General features: G+C 41.6%; 1 long non-coding RNA gene across 5 annotated transcripts; it reads right to left on the bottom strand.

Moving 5' to 3' along the window:
- Positions 1 to 934: 934 nt before the first annotated feature.
- LOC132364717 (uncharacterized) lies at positions 935 to 10,481 on the bottom strand. 5 transcript variants are annotated; one of them, XR_009502887.1, is made up of 6 exons: positions 10,248 to 10,481; positions 6,865 to 7,080; positions 5,891 to 6,069; positions 3,254 to 3,440; positions 2,172 to 2,258; positions 935 to 1,286 (listed from the first exon to the last, which is right to left on the bottom strand). It is a non-coding gene; the product is annotated as an uncharacterized LOC132364717 (long non-coding RNA). The 5 variants fall into 5 exon arrangements; XR_009502889.1 differs by having other exon boundaries at positions 6,865 to 6,938; XR_009502888.1 differs by lacking the exon at positions 10,248 to 10,481 and adding an exon at positions 9,790 to 10,201.
- Between the last annotated feature and the right edge of the window lie 84 nt (positions 10,482 to 10,565).

Raw genomic sequence — 10,565 nt, 5'->3', positions numbered from 1 at the left:
TGTGTGCTTTGGAATAGCATGATGCTGGGTGATCTCTCTGTTCATGGTAGAACCTGTCAGGCCCTCGAAGTTATAAAAATCACAGCCCAGGCAAAGCTCTGGCCTGCAGGCTGAGCCAAGCTGGTGATGGTGGTGGTGAGGCTGTGTGTGCTCCGGGCTCTAGTGGATTTTCTTTGCATTGGGTACTGGGTGTTACTGGATGGTGCACTGAGGCAGCTGGGGTATATCCTGTTCTAATCAACACTGGATGAAAAACCCAGAGGCTGAACCTGCCCAAGGAGGGAGTCGGTGCCTCACACTGGTGCTGGAGCGGGAGGTAGGACACAGCATCTGGGAGGAGGCCAGAGAGTTTTATTTGGCTCAGAATCAGGATGTTTGGCCTGGCAAGGGGGCTATCGTTTGCATGACTTAAAGCAAGCTTTTGCACCATTCTCGGCCTTTTTTTTCTCAGTAGATTGTGTGTCCCCTGGGGTCAGAATCTCCTGTTGTATTTATATTCATTTCCCCAGTATCCAGGGAAAATAGTGTCTAACCCACAAAAGACTGCCAATGAACTGGGTGTTGTGCGAATGAGGGAATGAATGAGCTGAGTATGAGGAATTAGATCAGTGGTTTAAGGGAAGAGGGCTTAACAGAACCATGGTCCTTACCTCACCTCCTAGATCCTGATGTCTACCCCCATGCCCTTCTCTAAGAACCAGCGATTCAAACAATGGTAACCACCTACCCCCAGTTCCTAACAACCTTGTGATTATCTGAAGGAAACAACATTGATAGGGCTTATTTTTAAATTGTTTTCCTTAGAATTCACTAGTCAAACATGTTATAAGAATGAAAACCAAATCTCCTGTAGCCCCAGAAGCATCTCAAAGAATGTCTTTTTACCAGGAGATCTCCTGGGTGGCCTCATGGAGACAGTAAAGTAACCAGGAAACCCTTTTTTTTTTTTTTTTTAATTAATTTTTTAAATTTTTGGCTGTGTTGGGTCTTTGTTGCTGTGCGCGGGCTTTCTCTAGTTGCAGCGAGCAGGGGCTACTCTTCATTGTGGTGTGCAGGCTTCTCATTCTGGTGGCTTCTCTTGCTGTGTAGCACGGGCTCTAGGTGCACGGGCTTCAGTAGTTGTGGCACACGGGCTCAGTAGTTGTGGCACATGGGCCTAGTTGCTCCATAGCATGTGGGATTTTCCAGGACCAGGGCTCGAACCGGTGTCTCCTGCATTGGCAGGCAGATTCTTAACCATTGTGCCACCAGGGAAGCCCCAGGAAACCCTTTAACATTTTCCAATGCTGTGAAATACCAACAAACAAGATAAGCACACTAAGACCCAGTGGGCGGAGACAGATCAAAGATTTACAGGATCTATTTAATCTCATTATGGCCAATGTGCTCAGAAAGGGTGAGGTTTTGTTGGTGTGGAGACAAGTGTCTCCCAGAGTGAAAGGTCTTCTCCAAGTATGAGTGGGCAGTTCTCACTTTTGCTCTAGGCCCTAAAGATGTGGGAGGCTTCAACTTGAGGTCAAACATTCAAAACTGTGAATTAGAGGACTAATTGCTTGCATTGAAAAGATTTCACCTAGGGCTTTTCAGTGTCTTGCGTGTGTGCTTGTGAGATAGATCGAAATCAAACTAGTATATAAACATTACACAATTTGGAAGATAGAGAAAAGAATAAAAGGAGAAAAAAGCATCCATAATCCTACTACCCTAAGACAGCCAATGTAAATAGTTTTTTTGTTAATTGTGTACTTTTGCTTATATCCAGTTTATTTTTTATGTACAGTATTTTTAAACAGTTATAAATATACTACATACATATATATATACTGCTTTTCACTTTACCTGTTACCATAAGTATTTTCCAATTCTAATTTTTAAAAATTAGTTGTATTATATTTAACCATTCTCCATCCAATACCCTTCCCTCCAACCCAGTCATGATGGAACATGTAGGTTGTTCAACTTTTTTGTTGCTAGATATGATGCTTGAATGCATATATTCATTCAAAGATTTTTTCCCCTATATGTTGAATTGTGCCTTGAAGATAGATTCCTAGAAGTAGAATTACTGGGTCAAAGGGCATGACTACATTTATGATTCTTGAGACATGTAACCAAACAGATTGCTGAGAGTAATGATAACCAAATTGGACTATGATAGCATTCAATCTTACCTCATTCCACCAACAAGAATTTAAATGTCAGCCTCCATAGTGAACAGCAGTGTTGGTTCAAAGATCTGTAACCACTTGGCAGAGAGGCTGATGCAAGTGGGAAAAGGTGAAGGGAAAGAAGGAAGAGACACTTAAGCTCACATTGGAACTGGACACCACTGGTAACGGACGGGTGGTTAGAAATGAATGAGGCGTTTCTGAAATAATGTATATCAATGCAATAGCAGTCCTTAGTTTACTAAAGGGAATATTACAGCAAAATAAATGATTCAGGGTAGACTGGTTGATGGGAAGCAACTCTACCACTAATTTGTGGGATGGTCTTGGCAAACCATTTCCCTCTCTGGATTTTTCTAGTTTAGGTAATGGGGTCATATTCAGATAATGAAGACAAACTCATAGAGTTATAGGGTCCAGTTAGCGTTCTTCTCTAGACCCAGAGTTAAACTCTGATGAGATCCACAGTTCTTTTGGAGTTGTACAATGAGATACCAGACATTCTGGGAAGGTCTTGGGGCTCCCCCAACCTCAGTGATGAATCCATAAGTATTATATGTCCCGTATGGACTGATGGCTAGATCTTTCAGGGCCTTGTTTCCATGGAGGATTTTCAGAAAGGAATGTGGAGTAAGCAGGCCTGTCACCACCATGACAACACTTGGCCTTTGGTGCTTCCTTAGTGTTCTCCTCACAGTTCTGTGTCCAGATGGTGACATACAGAAATTAGCTAAATTGCTTTCAATTTAGTAAACTAAAAGAATAAACGCAGGTTCCCTCATTTTCCTGACTCTATTTGGGGGGCATGGTCGACTGGGAAGAAAATCTCTCAGATTTCAAGAGACCTAGCTCATTTTTGGAGTTTCTGGTATTGAAAAGATAAGAATAATAAAGATATGCCCCCCCCCAAATATTTTTTAAACAGCAGAATTGAGAAGATAGTGCATAGAAAAACCCTATACCCAGTTTCCCATTATTATTAACATTTTATATTACTATGGTACATTTGTAACAACTAATGAAACAATACTGATACAATATTATTAACTAAAGCTCCTCATTTATTCAGATTTGTCTGGGCTTACCTTATCGTTTTCTGTTCCATGATCCCATCCAGGATACTACATTACATTAAGTTGTCATATCTTCTGAGGCTACTCTTGGTTGCTGCAATTTCTCAGACTTTCCTTGATAGTTCTGTGGAATACTGGTGAAGTCTTTTGTAGGATGCCCTTCCGTTGAAATTTGTCTGATACTTTTCTCATAAATAGACTGGGGTGTGGGAGGAAGACCACAGAGGTAAGAAGCCATTTTCATCTCCTCAGATCAAAGGTACATACAATCAACATGGCTTATAATTGCTGACGTTGACCTTGATGAATTGGCTGGTGTAGTGTTTGTCAGGTTTCTCCATGTAAAATTATTCCCTCCCTCCTTTCCTCCCTTCCCATACTGTACTCTTTGGAAGGAAGTCACTGTGCATAACTCATATTTGAAGAGTGAGGAGTTATACACCGCCCCCTGCCCCCATCCTTGCCGGCAGTGTATCTACGTAAATTATTTGGAATTCTTCTGCAAGGAAGATTTGTCTCTTTTCTCTGATTTATTCATTTATTTAATAATTTATATCAGTGTGGATTCATGGATATTTCTTTTATACTTCGGATTGTAATCTAATATTACTTGATTTCTTTTTTTTACTCCAAATCTTCCAGCTCTGCCCATTGGGAGCTCTTCAAGTGGCTCCAGTGTCTCTTTGAAATATCCCCCATCGATGTAGTTTTTATTTGTTTTTCAGCAATTCTTTATTTATGATGCTATAAGATGTTCCATTCTAATTTTGAATACTTCTTGCCCCAGTCCTAGATCTAGAATCAGCCGTTTCCCCAAGGAGCCTTGTTTTCCATTACTGCACAGAGGTATCAGAAATCAAGATCTGGTACCAGGTGAGCTCTTTGCTAGTGTAGCATCATTGTTTGTAGGCCAAAAATATATTAAATTTTACATTTTCAACACCAGCATACACACAATTACAATGCAATTGTACTATTCATAAGATAATTATAGGTTTATTAACAGTATTAAATCACAGTACCGTAGGAGCCTGTGGTGGCTCCGACACTGGGTCCTACCCTGGGACACACACGCAGAACTTGTGGATGAGGGTCTGCTCCTTTCCATCCTGTCCGTGTACTGCTAAGACTGATGTAGAACCTCAGTGGAGATGATGTCAAAAGTCCAAATGTGAGGCCTTCTCTGAACGTAAGGCCACAGCAAATGGCTCTTTTGCAGGGCTGCCCACCCCATGTCCTCTTTTCATGATGAGCCATGGAAAAACATAGTGGATTTAGAACCAGGACATCAAAATTCTGGACCTGGCTCAGTCTGATCCAGTGTGTGTGGCAAATACATTCTGTGTGGGCCTCAATTTCCAATGATATAAATTCAGTCGTGTGGGATTGGACAATTGCTAAGGAACTTCCCAGTGCTAGCGTATTGTAACTCTCAATAGTTTTTCATTGAGAGAATGTAATTGGCTCCATCTCTCCTTGTACATGGGCATCAATATTCCAGAAGGTCTAAGTGGAGGGATGGTGGTGGTGGGGAGGTCGCTGTTAATAAATAGGAGCTACATTTTAAATTATGTCCTGAAGATGCTGAGGTCCGTTAAAGGCTTTGCTAGGCAATCAGGCCTGAGAAACATCAGACCTTTCTTTTTAAAGAATGTAGATAAAAGAAGCATAGGAAATATTGGTGGAAAGTATCTCTTTCATTACCTTTAAGTTTGTTCTGGTAGAGCAAGGCTTTTTTTTTTTTTTTTTTTTGGTAAGGGCAAACTCATCATCTGTTATTTCCTCTGACTTCAAATAATTACCTTTAATGCAGTGATGGCTGAACTACCTCTAAGTTTCTTACCAGGAATCTCTATCTAGTTTTTTCTCTTTTTTTCTCCTTTTGTGTGTGTGTATGTGTATGAATATTATGTCATATTTTTTTACATCCACATGGGGCCCAGTGGCTTAAGGTGTGCCCAGTTTAAAGTGTCATCTCCTTCCTATCATTGACTGGGACTGCTTCCAAACAGAAGAAGGAAAAAAAAAAAAAAGAAGAAGAACTCTAGTGCAGAAAAGACACTTGGGAACTGTCACATCTGATTATGAATGCAGGAGATCAAAGGTACAAGGTCTTAGAATCAGCCCCTTACAACTCTTAACATTTAAAATCTTCAATTGGCTTTTGGACCTACTCAGCAGAATCCCAGACTTTGGTCTACAATTGGTTAAAAATTGATAGAGGTGAAGATTCTGGGACTGCCTTCTTTACTTAGAAGTTTACATTTTAACTCCTTCTCCCACCCCAGGGACACATACACTCAGCCCCTTTCCATCCCCCCTCCACCTTAAAGTTACATAAATATATATTTAGACACAATGTATCGAATTTAGAACAGAAAGACATCCTGCAAACCATCTGGGTTTTTCCTTCACACAGTTGAGGAAACTGAGTCCTGACAAGTGGTTTTGCTCCACGTCCCATAAGGAGTTCCAGGCAGAAAGGTAATTAGAAACCAAGGTTTTCTGGCAACAAATCCAGTTTCTTTTTCCCCCTACCTTACACTGTGCCCCCGCGGAGTTACACGTATGTGCGTGTGTCTCTGTATGTACATATGTTACATAGACACCGACATGTAGGAAACATGCACCAAGCATCTGTGATCTGACCTCAGGGAACAGTTTAATGACTCCGATTTCAGGCAGCTGACAGGGTTCCGCTGGTGGAGGTTGAAATAAACAAGAAAAGCCACTGTGGAGATGTGAATGGAAAAGTACAGAGCACTCCCTTCCTCAGCACATTCTTCCGCTCTCCAGCTCTGCCTGCCGTCAAGCCGGCTTCAGATAGGCTTTGGCATGGTCAGGTGTACAGAGGGCAGTGTGGAGAAGAAAAAAAAAAAAGAAAAATGCAGGCACAACACGCAAATCAAGTTTTTCCACTTGTAGCCTTAGGTAGTAAAGACAGCTAAGTACAGCAGCCGGGTGGGAGGGTGCGCCAGCCACCCTGAGTTTACAAACACTCCAGTGCTTTCCTCCTTGCATCCCCTTCCTGGTCCAGCTGCTGCTTTCCCTCATGCTAAGGTTTCATAGGAAGTGAAAACGCTGTTATTCAAAACAGTGATAGAGTACTGTAAACAAATGATTATGCACCCCCCCCCATCACTTCTCTATTTTAAGCTCCCGATATTTATTTCCATTTAAAATAAGTGAGAAAAGTGTGGAAAAAAATCAGTGCTTTGGGGGGAAACTCTGAGCTAGGCCAAAAAGGTTTCTAAACTTAAAAAAAAAAAAAAAAAAAAGGTCTCAGAATAATACAGGCCAAAAGCAGGCAGCATATGGATCAAAATTAAGCGTTGACACTTGTTTTTCTGAAGGTAGTGGCTGGAAGTCATCTTCTATTTTTTTTTTTTTTTTTAATGTCTCAAAACTGTCTGCTCAATTTCTCTAAATCATACCAAGAAAACACCTTTCTTTCTCCAAGGATAATGTAAGGAGCTTGTTTATAATAGCTCTAAGTGAAGGATTTGAAATAAAACTAATGGGTAAATAAGATCTCCCATACCCATCAAAAGTAGCTGTTGAGTACCATAGCACAGGTGACAAGCATAACCAAGCCCAGATGACAATCAAAACTCAATACTCACTGTGACTTGGAGTTTGTTCTGAGAACCAGTTTACAATTTACACAGAGCCCAAAGCAGTCTTGCTTTCCTCAATTCTGCCAGAAAACAAGATGCTCATCTCCAAACCCAGGTAGTCAGATCACCCTGATTTTCTGACACAGGACCATCAAACCACGAAGACCCGTTTTCAGTTGTGTCCTGCGGTCCCACACGCCTCAGTGATGGCTATTCTGTCCTCTTGAAAGAAAGAAGCCTTGAGGAGCTGAGTGATTGATCTGCAGGGTTCCTTCCAGTTCTAAAATCTATAATTCTGTGATGTGATAGTTTAAAGATCTACCAAGGTGCCAGAAGTTCCTGACAGGTGAAACCAATTTCCTGTTTGGAGTCCCCTTAGAAAGAGGACAGGACAGTGCTTATTCCAAGGATAGTTTCCTTTTCAGCTATGATTGAATTGTGGGGAAGTTTCTCTGGGGGGAACTGGATGCAAAATCTGTTCCTTTCCTTAAATAGATGTAATATTAAGACCAAGCTATTTTATTTTGTAACAAAGCTTTTATTTACCCAGAACCTGTGATTAATAACCTATTACTATGCCCAGAACACCAGGCAAAGGGGCTGGCCTGGTCCTCTACTCTGAGTATTAATAGCCAGAAACCATTAAATCATAGGACTGGTTGATACACAGCCCCTCCAAGTCCACAGGAATCACACATAAGACCCCAGACATGGAATCTCTCTTTAGAGCTTCTTAAGGATGATTTAAAAGAATTTGAATATATTCAAGTCAATCCTTTCTTTAATCCTAGCACTGCTGGAATGAGGGAGGTACACAAAGTGATGCCAACTGGTTACTACCTGGGAGAGATCAAGAATGAGAGAAGACATTCTGGAAGAAATTCAACTGGTATAAAATTTGATAAAGTTACTTTCCTAGGAATTGAAAAGAGATTGAGAGGTGGGTACACGATTTTCCTGACCATTCATTCCGTAGAGAAAAGGGGACCTACCTAAAAGTAAATCTTCATCTTTAAAATAGCTTCAATAATTTTTTTTTTTTTTTTTCATTTAACGGTCTCCTGTTCTGGTTAATTTCTTTCGGTGTAAACACTTCAATTTGGCAAAAAAAAAAAAAAAAAAAAGTAGAAATGTGGGACCCTGGCACTGGGTCCCAGAAATAACGTCCTGAGAAGGTTTGCGGTCCCTGGTGGTAGGATTAATTATCTATAAACCAAGCCTGGTGGGGTCTTCCTCCAAGGGCTCCCCGCAGAGAATTAAAGAAGGGTGAATTCATTCCCAGCCCCCGCTCTGGTTTGTTCTGCTGTCAGAGGCAGCAGATTTCCCTTTGCTCTGCAGCGCCCCCATGGGGCTAAGATTGGAGTGGCAAAGAGAACGCGGGAGGGGCAAGCTCTGTATTTAAGAGGGGGGGAGGAGCCAATGAGGCAGGATGGCAACTTTGACAAGAAAAGTGACCCCAAATCACAAAAGTAATCTCATTGTAGGATCAGTAATAGGGCAGAGCCATACAATTCACATTCCAAACCATACAGAGACACCTGAGAAACCCTGAAGTTCTTATTACTCATAAAAGAAAAGTTATCACTCCTACAAATACACAAAGACGATCACTTCAGCAAAATTGGGGTATCATTTTGAATCTAGTGGGATTCCTTTAAAACGCTTTGAAAATGAGGGGGAAGGGGACAATCAGAAAAACAGATAGTCTCCCTTCCGGCCAAATGGATCTGCACTGGATGATATCATGTGTCTTTGGGGGTAAAATGTTCATTTCGACAACAGTGACAGCATTAGGCCTGTGTACATTTTTCAAAAATCCTTCACAAGACAGGCTTTTCTGCAGAGGCTGCAGTAATTCATCTGTCAATACGTATTAAAATATTCAGATTTCACAGGGACAGACACTTATGCATATTTCCTAAGCTCCAGCCCTTGTGAAAATAGTCGACCCCTTTGGATCTCTCCTGGTTTTAAAAACCCCAACACAGCCTTTTCCAAAAGGGGGCTGCATTGACAACAACATTTTCAGCGATAGGTCTGAACTTCTTATGGCATTCTGGGAAAGAGATCCCAAATATCCCAGGAAACAGCCAGCAATCTTTCATAGCTCTGCTCAGTTCTATAAACCCAAATTTGGGGTTGGGAGAGGTAGATTATTTTGGGAGATATCTTTATTGGAAATTAACATGTGCAGAAATTTTGTGGAACCTTTAAGAACTCGTCTGTAATTTAATGAGTTGCCTGAAGGACTCTCATAGCCAAGGCTCAGAACAGCCTGACCTTTGAAAGCTGCTTCTGGTCCAAACATTTTGGGTTAATACTTGAGGAATCTGAAATATTATTTTCCCCTCACACCCTTCCTTTAAGAGAGAGACATAAAAGAAACAAGAGTCTCCCTCATTCAGGGATGAGTAGGAGGGGAAAAAACCCCAACCAATATTTAAATAGGGAAACTGGCAGTTCTGAATAAACAAACCAAGGCCCACAGTGGAATGATTCTGCACTACATTTGCCTTTAAAAAGAAAGGAAGTAAGGAAGAAAGAAAGATTTCCCCCTTTTCCTCCTCCTCCCCGAAACTCAGCTCTAAAGCTAAGAGGACTGTGCTGCGTGCAGCCCGTTGTAGTTGTAGCACAGTCTGTTCTAAACACACGCAGTATCTGTGATACTGGCACGGTAGGCCTTTAGCATTCCCTCCGGCTGATCTCTTTAAACACAGACAGGAGAGATTTTTTACAACGACCTTGACGCGAGCTGGGCGGGGGGGGGGGGGGGGGGGGCGGAATCAAGACCTTAAGAAAAAGCAAAACACAAACATGTATTTGGCTCACGGAATTTTGTAGAACACACGCGTACACACACCCACATACACACACGTTTCTCGCAGCAAGAAATTTCCTAAGAGTCAACAATAACAGAAAGAGTAAACCCACCACTTGCTGTCCTGGAAAGAAACAAACCAAAACAAATCCTTTGAACATGTCTCTCAAGTGCAGGGGAGCGTCCTCTCAGTAAAAGTCCATGGGGAGAAAGAAAATTGCACCCTACCCCCCCCAAAAAATGGGGGTTGGGATGTAACACATACGACAAAAAATTCAAGCTTCTTTCAATAGTATCAGTATTAAAATAACACATCTTCCTTAAAGCGCTTGAGAGATGAGATTGGGGCAAAAACACTCAAAACAAAATCCAACCGATGCGGGATCCTACAATTTACGTAACACCACAAAGTTGCAAAAGGCAAAAATCAGAAGCAAAAATCCGAAACCCATCAAAATACAACAACCCCAAATCCCGGGCCACCACACCAACAAGGATAAAAAAAAAAAAAAAACCCAAAAAACAAACAAACAAAAACTGTCCCAAATAAAAATAAAGCAAATGAACCCACCGAAAACTGCTTGGCAAATATTTTTCTCGTGGTGCCTAATATTCTAGCTGGAAAGAGCTGTGGTGTTTATTGTTTTTTTTTCTCTTACTCGCCTCGAAACCTACTATATATAACAGACTTTCCCCAAAGGTTCGAATCTCTCGCTCCCTTTTGTGTATTGAGCTCGAAGAGCTGAGTTTACGGGGAAGAGAGGAAGAATTAGCCCCAGACCCCGGGAAAGCAAAGCGCACTCCCCCTCTTATGTCACCGAATAGCAAATTAGTTCTCAGAATTCCAGAGGCCGAGCTTTGCTACAGCAAAGACGCCGACGTCACAGAG

The sequence above is a fragment of the Balaenoptera ricei genome, chromosome 4, assembly GCF_028023285.1.
Source record: "Balaenoptera ricei isolate mBalRic1 chromosome 4, mBalRic1.hap2, whole genome shotgun sequence".
Lineage (NCBI taxonomy): Eukaryota > Metazoa > Chordata > Mammalia > Artiodactyla > Balaenopteridae > Balaenoptera > Balaenoptera ricei.
Note: the sequence above shows the minus strand (reverse complement) of the source record. Positions and strands in the feature narration are given on the sequence as shown.